Raw genomic sequence first — 16,788 nt, 5'->3', positions numbered from 1 at the left:
TGGCATGTGAGTAGTAATTTCAAAGTGGGGCTGAGTAGTGTTACCTGAAATGTGCAATTAGTGTCTATTAAAGAACATTCTTACAGAGGTCCAGTGACCTGATGAAGAAAGCCCAATTATATATATATATATATGTGTTTAAATTCCGCTATTATGTAAACCAACTACTCGATATTCATTGAATGAGACATTCATTCATTAACATTTAATTAAAGGCGCGTTTGGGTAGTTGATTCTTTCATTAAAGTTTTATCTCTATGCCTATACCAGCCTGTGCCCATCAGTACTGCGTGTGGGACATTTTCTCTTTAATTAATTATTTCAATCATAGCTTTCCAATTTGGTTTTATCTGGATTCAGATTTCATGATTCCCCCCAAAAAACATAAATTTATTTATTTCTTCAATATATAAAACTAAAACGAGAACTCGGGCATTTTCTGTATGAAGTTCAAACTCGATTCCGTATTCAATTATTGCGCGATGTCATGTCAGATATTAGATATAAGTATATAACAGTCTATTAAAAGTTAATTTATCAAAATCAAAACTTGAATAAATCAAAATCCAATATCGGACAAGTTAATTGAAAATATAAATAAATAAATATATTATTTAGTTTTTAAACAGACATTCATTTTATAGAAACAATTCCAATTCCAATGAAGTTTCTTAAAGCTACCTTTTAGGTCTAATCTTGGGAACGTGAATGTTGATTTTTCAATTAAATGGTATCCTCGAAAACAACCAAAGTCGTCCTTTAACATTGACCTTGAAATAATTAAATAACTCACTCTTCCTTTCCAAAGGCCAAAAAATAAATAAATAAATAAATAAATAAAGATTACACGCCGAATTAAAATCATGAATTTTATAATTTATAATTTATATCCTAATCACATGAAAAATACAATACATTAAAGTGCAATTAATGGACATGTCGCACTGCAGTACTTTTATTGGCAAGAGGCATCTTATTAATGGTTGAGTTCACATAAGTCCCAATGATAGATTTAATGTCCAATAATTTGTCACGTCAACAATATATAATTAATTACGCGTATATGTAATAATACGAGCCATTGGATACATTGGGTATTACACATGTGCTAGGATCTCATTAACCCTTCTTAATACTAAATATTTATTTTTAAAAAATATTTATTTAATAAGCATTTAAGTGATGAAACAGATGGGACTTCTAGGAATAATCAACCATTACTGGTCATTAACTATTTCAAAATTCCAGAGTCAAAAAAATCTTTAATTTCAAGGACCACAATTAAAATTGTCCAGGTTTCATTTTCTATCACAGAGAATATATATCTATGCGACATATCTATCTAAATATTTTATTTTGAATGACATTATTTTAGTATAAAGCTCGCATATTAATCAAGAAAAATTAATTACATCAGCCAACATGGATTTATTTATTTTTCATCCCATCACACGAACCAAGCGGATCCTTAGGGAAAAAATTAAAAAAAAAGAAAAAAATCTCTATATTGAGTTAATTGTATTTTAAACCCCCCTACAATTGAGTAAACGGACTTAATTTTTTGTTTTTCTTAACACAGTTGTTAGATATGCTTGAATTTGATTTATAGAAAATGAAAAATCTATTAGCCGTAATTTGTGGTTGGAAAAATTAAAGGAAATAGTTTCAGATTTTAATTTAAAATTTTCATAAATCTTTTAATGAACTATGTTAAACCTCATCTTAATTTTGTAAGAGCATTTGGATTCCTCCCATGAATAAATCAAACACAACGTTCGAATATCACTATATATGTAGGATATATATACTAAAATATATAATAGAACATAATTTTTTTTTAAAGAAAATGAAAAATTCGATATCTGATGAACAGTTGAAAAAAGATTTGACAGAAACACACAGAATGAAACACATGCATGTTTGGTGAAAGACCAATAGTTTTCTTGGATTCATGTTAGGCTGATTAAAGGACGTACGGTCTACAATTAGCTGTCTAATTAATTATTTACTATTAAACGAAAAACGAAGAAATGCTTACTAGCTAAAAACACTCTAAGACACTGCTTAATAATTACTTAGCTAAATCAAACAATTTCCCTCTTAATTAACATCATCGCATAAAAGATTCGGACAAATCGAGAAGGTATAAATCTTGAAGTTTCATGTCAAATATATGTCTTTTCTCTAAGTCTGTATAAATGTATTTATAAATTTTGACATCTATTATAAATATTATTAAACATGCCCTAAAAGTGAGCTACTTCATATATATATATATATATCACTCGATATAATAGCTTAATTGCTAGTATGCTTTCAAAGTGGAAAAGAAATAAATACCAAAAACAAATAGAGTAGACGAACATCAGTAACTACAGCAATTAATACAAAACAGTAGTGTTTAACAGAAGAAAAAAAAAAAAAAGAAAGAAAAAGAAAGAAGAAGAGAGAACACTGCAAAGGAAGCAAGAGCATTAAACGTACATGCACCATTCTCCACACCTTATTTTCTCTGTATTTTTCTTTTTTTTTTTTTTTTTTTTTGTACTACAGATTCAAAAACAGCACTGAAAAAGCTAAGACTCAGCTTTGCTACCATTAATTCTAATTCACAATGGGTGAAAAAGGGGGGAACAAAAGACTGATAACAGAAAGAACTTACAGCCTTTTTTTTGGATTCTAAAAACTAAACAATTAGAATCGATGGTAGCAAAGCGTCTAATATTTTTTCTCTGTATGTACCTTTTAGTTATGAAGAGGGTTGGGTCCTGTGTGTATTAATCTCTTCTCCTCTTCGTTCGGATCAATACCTGCCATTTGTGAAGATGCAGGACCTGAAGTTCTTGGGGCCGTTTCGAAGAACCGGGATTTTCTTGCCGGAGACCACTTTATTGAGCTGCTGCTGATCATATTGTCAGTACTCTTTTCAGCAGAAGATAAACAAATTTGTAGGGTTGAGATTAAGATCAGGAAAGCAAGAGAAAACACTAAAATTCTTGCTGATCTTGAATTTGAATTAACTCTCATTGTTACTCCAAATCTGCACCAATATTCCAGCAAGAAATTTGAGCTAGCGTAAAAATTCCTGGAAAGAAGCTGATATATTGTGGGTTGGATCACATGACCCGGACCCTTGATTCTTGGAAACTTCTTATATTTTCTTGTCCGAATCTTGCAAGTCTGAACCCTGTTTTCTAGTAATATTCTAAACAAGAAGAGTTTTGACATTTATGTTAATCTGCGCATCTTTGTAATGCAAGCATACATAAAGAAATAGTTTATAGTCTTGTTTGGAGAAATAAAAATTAATGGGAGCTAGAGTGGGACTGTCCAGTATTAATAGCCGTTGTCTGCGGACATATATATATATATATATATATATTATATAATTATAATATTTTTTTTAGCAGTATAAAGAAATAAATTTATTAGATATCATTAGGTCATGTATAAAAAGTTTAAGTATTTGAAAATAATGAAGGAACGTGAAATGAAATTTAAATCATATTTCAAAAAAATAAAAAAATATGAGGTGGAGGATACATTTTGTAGTGACATCAACATTAATGTAACGTACTACATTAATTACTAACACCAATTCACACTTGATTGACTGAGAAATATGTATTATATTATAGCTTCTATATATGATAATTATGTCGTAAATATGATACAATTTAGGTAATAATTTATATAAGTAACTTTAGAATATTTTAATTTGTTTTGTATATGACATGTCACTGTACGTAACATTAATTGTGTAGTTTAATAGATGCCAGTGCCACTCCATCTAAAAGTTTTTATTTGTTACAATAAGAGTTTAGTACGTTGATACCGAAAACAAGGTCAAAATTAGATTATCTGATAGGAATCAGAATTCATTTAAAATAAAGCTATATTTAATTTAAACTAGTTCAAAAAATTTGCGATAAAACCGGGTCAACTACACACACACATATAATATACTATTACAATATAATATATATGGTAGACCATTGAAAATAGGTAGATGGGGGGATTTAAAAAAGGCTTTTCTTGTAAGGACGTGATCCCTGTAGAACCCAGTAATTTATATTGCAAAAGAGTATATATTTATTTGGTACTCAGTGTGAGTATTTATATAATGAACAATTGGAATGACAGGTAAACTTATACACAATGAGACAAGAAAATGATCAGAGTTATACAATTTTTTAACATATGGTCAAATATATATAATATTATGCATGTCTGTCATAAAAATATCCAGTTTTTAAAATCAATTTGTAGTTAAACAATATGCAAAATTTTGTCGTGAATAATTGAGATTTTTTGTATTATTTTATAAACTCAATTAAAAATTAAAGATACAAGATGAATGTGTTTTATATTTCTCGTGTCGTGAATGATATAGATCATCCATCGGCCCAACATTTAAAATTTTCCTTTAAGTATTACGTATTAAGCAAAGACAGTTAATATTTGATTTTTATTTTACGTATTAGCAAATCTATGCATGCAATCCGTGCACAATAAATTTTTATGTTAAATATATCGACGTGTAAGTATTTTGCTGAAGTTAATTAATATTTGATTTTTATTTTATTGAATTGTATCTTGTTCAAAAGATAATGGAGAAGGGGTATATATTTGGGGAAAACAAAATTGGCGTGCACTAACTAAATATGTGGTTCATTTAACAAACTCTAATTGTTTGGTCTCTCTATTTTCTTTAATAAAAAAATAATTATTATTTTTATACATTTTATATTATAGCCAGCTTAAGCAATAAGCAGATCACATAAGATAGTGTTTAGGAGAGTTTCAAAGAAGCCATTATCAGTTTTTAGCTAACAAAAATTCACAAAAGCGCAAAATTTTGTTAAGAAAAAGTTGAGAAGTGCTTCATAAAACCTTTCTCAAACAATATGTTCACACAAGTTTCTTGTTTTATTCACTCTTGTGGTCGAGTACGTATACATATATAATTCTATATAATATTATCACACACGGAATAGTAATACTTGTAATCACTTAAAGAATTAAGTTGCATGGTGTGAAGTTTTCATGTTTAGAGGTAGGAAAAAATACTGAATTTTTTGATACGGTAACGGTATGATATTTGAAAATTTTGGTATATAGCGAAATAATATATAAAAATTTAAAATATATAATATTTTTAAACAATGAATTTATAAAATTTTAAAAAAATACAAGATTTTTTGGGTATAAAATGGTTTATAGCGATACCGTATTGAAATCTTGGTATAACTTAAACATAATCGGTATGCTAGTTATATTTATCAAAAAATTTGGTATACCAAAAATCGGTATGCCGAAAGTGTCGGTATGATATCAGTATAATATTTTCTTATACCGTAATTTTTATTATGTGATGTTTTGTTTCATGAGTGGTTTTAGAGTTTTTGTTTAAACATTTTGGAAAAATATATATATATATTTATGTTCGTGTGTGTTTCACTTCTTTTGATTTTAGTCCTCTATATTGTCAAATTTTAGTCCTGGTCTGCTATCTTTGTTTTTTTTGAAAATTTTATTTATTTCTTCGATGTAACATCAATGTGTCATTGACATATATATATATGATGTCACATCAACACTTGCAATGAAAATGATTATAATTTTTAAAAATAGAAAACTAACACTGGTATTTGGTAACATAGATAAAAATATATGATGTCAACACTTGCAATGAAAATGATTTCAAAAATAGAAGATATATAGAGAACTAACATTGGTATTTGGTAACATAGATCAAAATCGTAAAAAAATCACATGATAGACAGGACCAACAACACATTTTCCCAAAATTTTATAAGTTAAATACTTATTATTAAAAATTTAAAATTTAACTATTATAAAAATAAAATATTTAACTTACAACTAAAAAAAAAAAAAAGTTAACTTGAAATTTTATCATAAACTCACAATTTTTCATATTTTTGTGCTTCTCCCCGAAATGAAAACAAAAAACCAAAAACCGCAAATATCTTAAAAATCAAATGTGATATAAAATATGAAAAATTGTGAGGTGATGTGGCAGCCAAATAGGCTGGTTGCCCATTTGTTGCCCAAACATAGTTGCATAAATAAAATTCACGTTACCAAAAAAGAGAACAAGTAAAGATGATTATCCAGAATGCATTAATAATAAAAAAATCTTTGCAGTATAATAACTTTTGTCGTGTCTAAAGCAACACATAACCGGACGTACGTACATTTACAGTAGCGTGTCTTTCAGTCTCTTGTTTCTTATGATTGTGTAACAATTTATTTTCCAAGATGATTTGAAGAAAGCGCTTATATACATTGCACATGCATGGCACATATCATGATCAACCAGTACATATCCATATTCAATAAGGCCAGCTTAGACAACAAGTAATTGTAAAGAAATTAACTAAAAATCAGAGGCAGAGATACACTACACATGTAGCTACCTAGTTGAAGAAATTAATGATATACCTGCAAGGATATTGGAGTTGTGTTTGCTGCAACAAAAAGAGCTGGAAATCAGACAATTTGATACTCAATATTGTTCCGGTGCTGCTACCTATGATCAGAGTTAGCTATCCTTGGCATTAGCTGCCGACGTTTTCTTCTGTAAACAGGATATTCAATTGTCGTCTTGAAATCTTTGCAACGATCATTAATAGACAACTTAGACTCCACCATCCACGTACATTGGGGTGTGAATATAATGCAACTTTTTTTATCTGTCTTTATAATGCAAATTCGTGGTGTATAGGTGATGGGTTAATGTCAACTTGAAGATATATGGTACTTATAATAATAAAGTATTTTCTTCATGCCCTGCCCAAGAATTGTAGGTATATAGGGTGTCTCATGAGATTTGAGGGAATTAAAAAGACATATATGACAGGGAACAAATGAAATGAGATTATGAATGGGGAGACACGATGTGACAATATTGATAGACATAATGACAACTACTGAGTCATTGAGACTTCAATGTCTTACAAATCATCGTAATAATTAATATCATCATCATAGTAATAATTCTGTAATTATTATTGTATCATAGATTTGGCCTGTGTCACCACTCACCACTGTGAACCACACAAATTTATATATATTATATATATTATTGTTGTTGTTGATACACGGCCCTGCCATCGAGTACTCCGACACCACCGTTTCTTTTGCCCCTAATTAAGTACCTGTGCGCACTTGGAAATTTCTTATTGCAGTTTCTATTTTTTTTGTACAGAAAATTCTTGTAACTTTATTAAATAGTAAGAAGATTTTTCGATACAAGACATTTCAACCATAACGAAAAATTTTCAGGTACCCAAAAAAAAATGCGGGAAAAGAACAAGCAAAAAAAAGCTAATGAATGAGTAACAACATTTGCCGATCTCCGAAAGTGAGAAAAAGAAACGCTATTAAAAGCATAACATAAGGATGAAATTTCCAAAGCAATATTTTCAACATAAATCAAATCACTATTAGGCTACATGACAATAAGTCTGAATAAACATAGATCCATCTAAACCCTCTATCAAAAGCCGAACATAGAGCTTCTTTAATTGATTAATTCCTAGGAGTTCTCCAATACATATATATGAATTATTGAAAACAAAAAATTTAATTGACAGATTAAAATTCTGAAGAAGTGAATTAAATACATTCGTCTTCAAAAGTGAAAAAAACGAAATCAGCATAAAGTACTACTAATCAATTAAAATCGCATGCATGTCTAGTTTGTTGACGTGATCTCGAAACGGCAGATAGGACAGCAGCGGCTTCTGGTCAACCATCGTACGATGCAACACCGGTGGAAATAATGACAACATGGCAACCAAAGAAGTTGGCCTTGAAAATCTTCCAAGCAAATCGCGCAAGAATCCGCGGGTTTCTTGCCCTCCAAATTAGATCCATTAATCAACATATTATGATCTGTAGCATGATGATGATCTCCGACAAGATTGTGATCGCGAACACCATGGAAGATGGCGGTGAAATCCAAGTGCAGATTCAACTGGTTGTGGCCATCAGGCATGCACGTATCAAGAAGATCGTAGGCTGTGTCCGCCGCTTTGTACGCCAACTCTACGCGCTCCACGGGCTTCAACGGGAAATCTACGAGTAGTTCGATCATCTTCTCGCTCATCTTCAAGCTGTCCATGGACGTTTTTCGGATCTCGAATCGCAACAATTTGGAAACACAAGGCGATTCAGACTCTTCCTCCATCGGCGACTGATGATCAGCATCTTCCAATATCCATGTGTAGCGAGATTTGCGTTTGCAAGTAATGTTGAATAATATTCGAAATCGATCTTCCTGGACTAGAGCGTGTTCTGTAGTCAACCTTGGACGAGACATGACTAATTCCTTTTTACAAGAAGTGTATTGCATGGCTTCCATGTTCTTCAAGATTTGCAGCAGAAAAAAGAAATTTGTTAATCAATTTTAATCTTTTCTTTTTTTAGAATGAAAATCGTACACCTAGCTTGCTATATTTATAGTAGTGTGTCTACAAGATTGATTTATGATCTAAGATATATAATATTTCTTATTATCCAAAAAAATCCAACGATTTAAATTTAAAATCAACCCACTCGATCCATCGCATACAGTTATTTAATTTTGAGTCAAACCGCAGAATATAATAATTACTTGTCACTCAATTAAGCTAACTAACTAACTTTATATATATATATATATATATATATAATAAATCAAGATATTTTAATCTAAATTCTTATTTCGAATGAATTTAGATAGAGCAATTTTTTTTAAAAAAAAATTAAAAAAACGTGTGCTCCAAATAAATTATGCATATATGAGGGTCACATAAGCACTTGCAATCAAAATGATTAAAAAATTTTTAAAAAAGAAGATAGAAAACTAGTATTTGGTAACATAGTTCAAAATTGTAAAATTTAAAAGTCAACTATTATAAAATAAAATAAAATAAAATTTACTTACAACTAAATAAATAAAAAAATTAACATGAAATTTTATCATGAACTCACAATTTTTCATATTTTTGTGCTTCCTCTCAAAATAAAAACAAAAACAAAAACAAAAACCGCAATGTCTTAAAAATCAAATATGATATTATATAATATATAAAAATAATAAATATTACCTAAAAGAAAATAATATTTTGAATCAATGAAATCCACGTTACCAAAAAAATAACAAGCAAAGATGATTATCCTTAATGCATTAACAAAAAAAATCTTTTTATTATAATAAATTTGTAGTGTCGAAAGCAACACATAACCGTACGTATGCTTTCAGTCTTGTGTTCATTATGACTGTGTAACAATTTATTTTCCAAGATGATGTGAAGACATTATAAAAATTGTACATGGCACAACCGGTATATATCCATATTCAATAAGGCCAGCTTAGACGATCGATAAATAAAGAAACTAAAAATCACAGACGATAAAGATACAATATATGGGTCAAAAGTATTTGAAGCTGGTTCCGTCTTGTGTTATATGTGTCAAAAGTCAATTAAAATTGAACTGAACTTTCTAAAATCGAATTCATCTTTTTTCAATAAAAAGAATCGATCGAACTTTACTACAAAGATCAAAAAAATCAAACAAAAAGAATCTAGCTTTTACTTTGATCCGTTACCAAATAATTAAGTCATTTTGATCTTTTAGAATTTTTTTTGTTAAAAAGAATCAAGTTCTACTTAAAAAATTGTAGTTAGAAATTGAATCATATAAATTTAAATTATTTAAAAAAAATATTTTCGAGTCTAGTTATATTGTCCAATAAATTTTTATTAAAAAATTTAACAATATTAATTTTTTTTTAATAAACATTAGGTTTGTACGTTCAATAAACAAAAATATTATGTTAAAAATTCCGAAACCGAATTGATCTAACCAATATTTTAAAATCTAAAACCGTACTTAGCCAATAAAAAATCTAACATTTTATATATATATATATATATATATATATATATATATATATATATATATATATATATATATATAGGTAATGCTACATGTACACCGAGGGTTACACGTTGGGTTACATATTGCACTTCAAATTACATGATTATCCTTGCACTTTATTTGGAAAAATTCTTTCAAAAATGCATATAGGATAATCATGTAATTTCAAGTGCAATATGTAACCTGACTAATTTTTGTCCATTTATTTATTCAAGGTATATTAATTGTTAATATTTAATTCATGTTTTAAATTTAAAAATTTATTAATTGAAATTTATAATTTTGTGTCCATTGATTTATTATTCAAACTATATTAATTGTTAAATTTAATTCATTTTTTAAACTAAAAAATTATTATATCTATTATATATTGTCTATCTATCTATCTATTACTATTATAAATATATGAGTTCTAATTGTGAATTCTCTAATTTGCCTTATTTATCTTACATACTATTAATTAAATATTTTTGTCATTTTTAATGTTTTTTTAGGTTTTTCATTTCATTTTCTAGATTATTCAAGAGTAATTAATTTTTGTCCATTTATTTATTCAAGGTATATTAATTTTTTATATTTAATTCATGTCTTAAATTAAAATAGTTAGTAATTGAAATTTATCTTAATTTTATGTCCATTGATTTATTATTCAAAGTAAATTAATTATTAAATTTAATTCATTTATTAAACTAAAAAATTATTATATTAATTTAAATATTTAATTGTTAATATTTAATTTTGTTGCACTTTGGTTATTATCATTTTTCATTTAATAATTAATATTTTTGTCTAATATTTTTGAAAATTTTAGGGACTACAAATGTAATCAACAACATCAATATTTTCTTATCCAAAGTAAAAAATATATTCATTTCTTCCTGTGTATTTAGGCTTGTTTATATTTTCACATATATTAAGAAAGTGTTTGAAAAAGTAAATTTTGTAAAGAAATTTCTCATTTTGCCCTTATTTAATGAAATTTTAATAAAATAAAATAATTATACAAGTAGTTAATAATATGAATTTAATGGGGATAAGTTGTTAAAAGAGTAGAATATATGATATTTAATATGAAAACTAGACTATATAATTGAGACCGATAAAAAATAAATGTAATTTAAATAAGTAAGACACAAATAATATGATTATAACTTAGTTTTATGTTCATATTTGTATTACAGTATAATATTTGGCTAATAGAATCAATTAATACTAATAAAATAAAATAATTATACAAGCAGTTAATATGAATTTAATAGGGATAAATCGGTAAAAGAATATGAAAATTTAAAAGAATTAATAAACAACATAAATATTTTCTTGTCTAAGGTAAAAAAATATATATATTCATTTCGTCCCATTTATTTAGGTTTGTGTGTATAAATACTTGTAAAAGAATTTGTTATTTTACCCTTATTTAATTAAATTTTCATAAAATAAAATAATTATACAAGTAGTTAATAATATGAATTTAATAGGGATAAATTGTTAAAAGAGTAGGACATATGATATTTAAACATGTGAGATATAGAGAGTATGATTATAACTAAGTTTCATGTTGATATTTGTATTACGGTATAATACTTGGCTAATAAAATAAATTAATGTTAATTCTTATGAAATCGTAAAAAGTTGTGTGACAAAAGGTAGAAAATCAAAATAAAATCAAATCAATTTTAAGTCAGACAAGTTATTCTCATATCTAAGTTACTTAAATACTAGAAATGATTGATTATAAAAGTTTTTAACTTGTTTAAAATATGATTGTCCATCCTCTAAAAAATATTTTTTCTTCACATTTTTTTTGTCTACTCAAATTTTTATTGCAAATAATATATTTAACATACTATTCTTAAAAATTATATATTAATTATCTTGTAAGACCCTGAAAATATGAATATTAATTACGGAATTAGATATTTAAATTTTATATTTGGAAAATATTCAATTTGGAATTTATAGAAATTAGAGATTTAATTTTCGAGCCGAAAATATTTAATTTGAGAATTTACGGGTTTTGAGAATTAAATTCCGGGATTTTTAAATTAAAAGAATAAATATTTTAATTGAATATTTATAGGATTAAGATTGAAATTCCGAGTTTTGGAATTAAAGAGGATTTAATTTGAAGAAGAAACTCGATCAGGGACTGAATTGCAAATATCGAATTTTTAGGGACTAAAATGCAAATACCTTATTTTATTGGAAAGGTGGCATGTATATAGATATATATATACGTGTATAATGGTGGAAAGGTATCAGAATTTCAGCTCCAAGGTTGAGGATTGATTTAATATTAAATTGCAAATTAGCCAAGAATTTAAGGGCCAAAGTGCAATTTATGATATGCAAGTGGGATTACACGTGTGAGGTGTATGACATTGAATGTATTCCATCAGATTGAGAAGCTACTTACAGTAGCCAAAACCGAGAGAGGAGAAAAGAAGAACCATAGTCGATTCTTGTCTTCCAAAATTCATAGAATTCGATCCGGCCGGTAGAATTTCAAATTGATCGTATATTTGCGATCACGACTTCGAGTGCTACACTTTGACGTAAGTTTGAATAAATTCTACGATGATTTAATTTTGGTGATATTGTTAGAATTAAGATTTGATTGTATAAACATGTTCTAGTATATACGACGATTGCATATTTAAGTCGGTTCGCAAAAAGATCGTCGTTTGGACATGTTTTTCATTTATCGAATATTTTCTGAATTTCTGAAAATTGTATGCTGCTGATTTCGTGTATATTAGATGGGAATGAGTATGAAAATGAGTTTGAAGTATAATATTGAAGGTGTTTGTGCCTTTGGAATTACCGAATTCGAGCCGTTACGCCGTCCGTTCTTGTTTGTCGAATTTCTGAAAAATGCAAGTGCTGATTTCGAAATTATAGTAATGAAATGAGATTGATATGAGTTAGATATCAATGTTTGATTGATGTTTAAAATATTAGAATCATCGATTTCGAATTAATTCATCGTCGGTTGGATTTTTGGTTATTGACAAGTCTTGAAGTTGATTAAATTTTGATGAGTTGAAATGAGTTTGGGAAGCTAATATTGAGTTGTAACATACTTCAAATTCAGATTGAAGTTGAAGGATATCGAAGTCGAGTCGAGTCGACGATTCCGGATTGAGTTGAAGTTGGCTCCAAGTTGAAATAAGTAGAAATGGATTAACAAGAGAAATATGAGCAGAATTGATTGAAGTGCAGAATTTAGACAGCTTGTGTTTGATCAAGAGTTACTAGAGTTCAGAGATTGAAATTGAGATAAAGGTATGATTTGACATTAATCTCGACAGGTAAAATAACTCGAGAACGTGGTGGTTTTCGAGTTTAGTAAATCACATACATGCATGATTAGTTGTTTTACTTAATTTTATATGATCTAAATGAATTACTTGACTTAGTTGATTTAGTTGATATATGAGTTGTTTGATTCAAACATAATATGATTATTGAGATTGATGATTGATGTTTATTTGAGATTATTGAGTATGGATTATTTTGAATTGTTGAGTTGTGGTAGATTGATTATAGAGTTGATAGTAAACCTCTTGAGCCACAATTCATTCGTAACCTTGAAAACAGAATCGAAAAGAAAATATTGGACATGGTGAACTTGTATATGAGAGGCTAGAGATCGGGCTTGATTTCTTTTTGCCACGACTCTCAGTATAGTGTTCACAGTTCAGGGAATATGAGATTGTTACCACCTCGAGCGGGAGTGTAGGTGGGAGGCTTGATTTGTGGCCTTATTATATTCCCGGGATCCCAACGAAATGATTTTTAAAAATATCGATTCTGTGAGACTTGAATCCTTTAACCCTCGACTTGTCTTTGAGTCTTTATGTTATTGAATGAATTTTCTTTGAAATATATTTGACAGGTAAGGGTATAAGGAAATGATGATTGTGATAATGATTTCTTATTGAATTATATCTACTTGATTTATATAGATGTCTTTCATACTGAGATTTATTTTCACCGGAGTTATCCGGCTATTATTTTGCTTGTATGTGTGCATTGCATCAGGTTGAACAGTAGCGAGTCGGACTTGACATGGAAGCGAGAGATTGAGAGATTAGAGTGGAGACTCGGGTGATAGAAGTCTATGTTCTTTTGTAATTTCAAGCATGTTAGATTAGAATCCAATGTTGATATGTTAAATTCATTGGTTTAGTTTATCCTTTCATGTTTGATGTTTGTATTAAAGGTTTGAGACTAGACTTTAATCTAGATGTTTATGTTGTTGCTACAATTGAATTTAATTGAGTCACTTTTGTACATTCTACATGTAAACTTGAGTTGGTTTATATGAATGAATGGAACTTATCTTGTTGTAGCATCATGCTCTCTTAGTTTTGAATATGCTAGTGTTATTTATGTCATTAGCTTGATATATCTTGGTGGAGTTAGCATGAACTTGTTTATATTCTCTGGGATATGATTATGTTAGCATAGGCTTGACTTATGAAATGTTTGTAATGACTTCAAGACTCAGATAAGGAGTGGAAAAATCGAAGTCAGTTTCTGCCCAGGGCAGCGCCCGAGCTGCAGAAAAGAGCAGCCCGAGCGCAGCCCCGAGCTGTGCGTTCTGTTTGGGAAATTCAGGGCGCGCTCGAGCGGTGCTTTTTAGCCGCTCGAGCGCGGCCCAAAATTTATTAAAAAAAAAATTTTTTTTTTTTGCCTTTGCTTGCTTGTTCTTAATTTGTATATTATTGGATGAAATGTTTATTATATGATTTTGGATTAACCATTATGATTTGAGAGATTAGTGCCCGAGTCCTCACATTATCACACTCCATATAAATGCTTTTTATGGCATGTACAACAACATGAGCTTTATATGCATATCAAATTTAAAACAACTCAATTGGATTATTATTGAAGAAAATTAAGAATAAAAACATATTCAAGTCAAAAATTGAGATTGAACATTGTTGAATTGTCAAAAATCACGTCAGCAATTGGACTAACAATAGTCGAAAATTAAATGTTAGTGCACCAAAACCAAATTCGACAAATCAATGGACTAAAACTCAAATTTGAACAAGTTAATGAATCAAAAAATCATTTATCTGAAAGAAATTACTGTAGCAAGTCAAGCTAAAACAATTGTCTAATGATTAACATGATTTATCAGAGAAAAAATAATACGTGATTTATATTTACTTTATTAATAGAAGATCAAAATTCATCTCTAAATAAAACTAGCTTTTAAATAAAGAACAAATATTTTTTTTGTTCACTAACTTATTTAATATTATGATTTGGTCCACTAAGTTTACAAAGTTTATTTGTGATACGATAAATTTTAATTCGGCTATTTTTGGTCTAATTGGGGACGTGACATTGGAAAATATTGATTTATAATAAAAAATAAATACTGACACGACGTAAAAATACTGAAGTGAGATCGAACATTGTTGAATTGTCAAATATCACGTCAGCAATTGAACTAACAATAATTGAGAATTAAATGTTAGTGCACCATAACCAAATTTGACAAGTCAATGGACTAAAACTCAAATTTGGACAAGTTAATGAATCAAAAATCATTTCTCATAAAGAAATTACTGTTTTTTTTTTATTAAAAATCAATATAAGTAAAATTAGCATTTAACATAAATTGTTTATGTTGGGGTGCAATAATAGTGTCTGAGAGCATTAATTGAAACATGACGCTTGAGATTTTGTATTGTTTAAAATTTTGAATCGTATTGTTACCATCAACTATAAATTTTGGTAAAGCGATACGTGTTTGTTCATACAATTAATATCAGAGTCAAGCTCGTAGTTTCAATTCATATTGATTGAAAGCACAATTATTGATAAGGTGATTGTTTGGGTGCAATAATTGTCTCCTTGGGTTGAACAATTGAAACATGCATTTGTTTGAACTGCAATAAGATCTAAAATATTTGCGTTACACAATTACAACTAACTATAGCTTTTAGTAAAACAAAAATCTCTTGATCCTACAGTTTGTAACAAATATATATATTTTACGTTTGTTAATAAATATATAACATATCTTATTGTTTTAAAATTGTTAGCTAAAAAATAAATCAAACTCAATGCATAAACATATAATATCACTACAAAAAATCGTCGATCAGAAACCGACAAATATAACAAAAAAAAGTTAAATAGGTCATACGACCACTTCAGTAGCTAATTTGATATTGAATCATGGTGTCTGAAGTTTGAACTTGTCCGTAAAAAGTATAACACTTGATTTTAATAAAGCTAAATATTAGAAATTTGATAAATTTGGTCTCAATCAAATAAAATTGTTTTTACGTGCAACGCACGTATAATTTTCTAGTATATATATATATATATATATATTCAAAAGCAGACTACACATCAAGAAAAAGCAGTAGTCACAATTTTATTTTCAAAAGATGTAAAGATTATGTCGGCCAACACAAGCAATTATTTGCTTTACGACAAAGAAAAGAAAAAGAAGACAAGACATTTGCTTCAAGACAAAGCAAAGGAAAAGAAGACAAGACGTCCACTTCGCCACCAAGAAAAGCAAAAGAAGATAAGACGTCCACTTCGCTCAATAGTCAAGATTCCCATCAAGTGCTTTCAAGAAAGCAAACGAGACAAGACCCTTCACCAATATCGACAAGGAAGGAATTCTACTACAGGCATCCCTCAACTGCTATAAAACAGACAGGAAGATCAAGAGAAACGTGGAGCCAATTCAAGAACAAATACGGGAGCCAATTCAAGAACAAATACGAGAGCCAATTTAGACAGAGCAAAACATAGAGAGATAAATTCTTATATTTTTCCTCTGTATCTGTTTTAAAT

At 28.5% G+C, this 16,788-nt stretch overlaps 1 long non-coding RNA gene across 1 annotated transcript; it reads left to right on the top strand.

Moving 5' to 3' along the window:
- Nucleotides 1-12,368: 12,368 nt before the first annotated feature.
- Nucleotides 12,369-14,239, top strand: LOC140885049 (uncharacterized). Its single transcript, XR_012150790.1, has 3 exons — nucleotides 12,369-12,506; nucleotides 13,046-13,236; nucleotides 13,996-14,239. It is a non-coding gene; the product is annotated as an uncharacterized lncRNA (long non-coding RNA).
- The last annotated feature ends 2,549 nt before the right edge of the window (nucleotides 14,240-16,788 follow it).

This window comes from Henckelia pumila, chromosome 2 (genome assembly GCF_033568475.1).
Source record: "Henckelia pumila isolate YLH828 chromosome 2, ASM3356847v2, whole genome shotgun sequence".
Taxonomy (NCBI): Eukaryota; Viridiplantae; Streptophyta; class Magnoliopsida; order Lamiales; family Gesneriaceae; genus Henckelia; species Henckelia pumila.
Note: the sequence above shows the minus strand (reverse complement) of the source record. Positions and strands in the feature narration are given on the sequence as shown.